This window comes from Echinops telfairi, unplaced genomic scaffold, assembly GCF_000313985.2.
Source record: "Echinops telfairi isolate 266 unplaced genomic scaffold, ASM31398v2 ScPeMD7_655;HRSCAF=1070, whole genome shotgun sequence".
Lineage (NCBI taxonomy): Eukaryota > Metazoa > Chordata > Mammalia > Afrosoricida > Tenrecidae > Echinops > Echinops telfairi.
In genome coordinates, this window is record NW_022104553.1 from 2,371,256 (window position 1) to 2,372,231 (window position 976).

Consider the following 976-nt stretch of genomic DNA (forward strand, 5'->3'; position numbering starts at 1 on the left):
CCGGCGGCCCTCAAGACTTGAAGGACTGCCAGTGTCTCACAACTGTCTCACAGGAGTGAGTTGCACTGAGCCATTTGTATTGCTTTATAATTAACTGTTTATTTCTTATGTTATATATCTATTTGTATAAATATATATAAGATTATTAGCATTCCGGTTTTGTTTCTCTAGAGAATCAGGTCTAACACACCTTTGTAGGAAGAGCAATTCTCTTCAACACCTTTGTCTGACCATATGGAGAGCAAACTGGCTATTTTTAGAAATCGAACAAGTCCAAAGGTATATTCAGGGCTCTGAAGCAATGGCGGAAGTGAACCAACTGCAACACTGTTTTTATTTAGCCCTTGGAGATGTTTATGCATCTTTCTTATGGGAAAATCTGGGCCTTTCTGTAGTTTAAGAGTTTTCCTATTCCTGACAGCTCCTCTGTAAATAAGTTCCAACATTAGAGGGAATTAGAAAATTTTTTTCATTACTATTACATTTTATTATCAGTATTTTTATAGATATGATCTTTGAGTATCTGTGATTAAACATCTGAGAATAGCAACAGCAAATTACACACTGCAATGGGGAATGTAATACATAATAGTAATGATAACATATACCAAAAAACAATTAGGTGGTCATAGTGATGTGCCGTATATACTTGTGTATAAGCCGAGTTTTTCAGCACATTTCTAATGCAGTTTTTGTGGTAAAATTAGGTGCCTCAAGCAATGAAGTTCCCAGGGAATACCAAAAATAGACTTTGGGGCCAGGGCTTGGCACCCTATCAGACTCAACCAGAAAACACTCCTAAAGGCCAACAAAAAGTCCTTGAACTAACTACAGGCTTCTCTTTGTTGTTGCTTGACATTGGCTTTTTGTTGTTTTGTTTGCTTTTGTTGCTTTGTTTTGCTCTGTCTTATTTTTGTGCATGTTATTATATCTGCAGGTCTATTTAGATAAGATAGGCTGGATGAACAATCTGGAG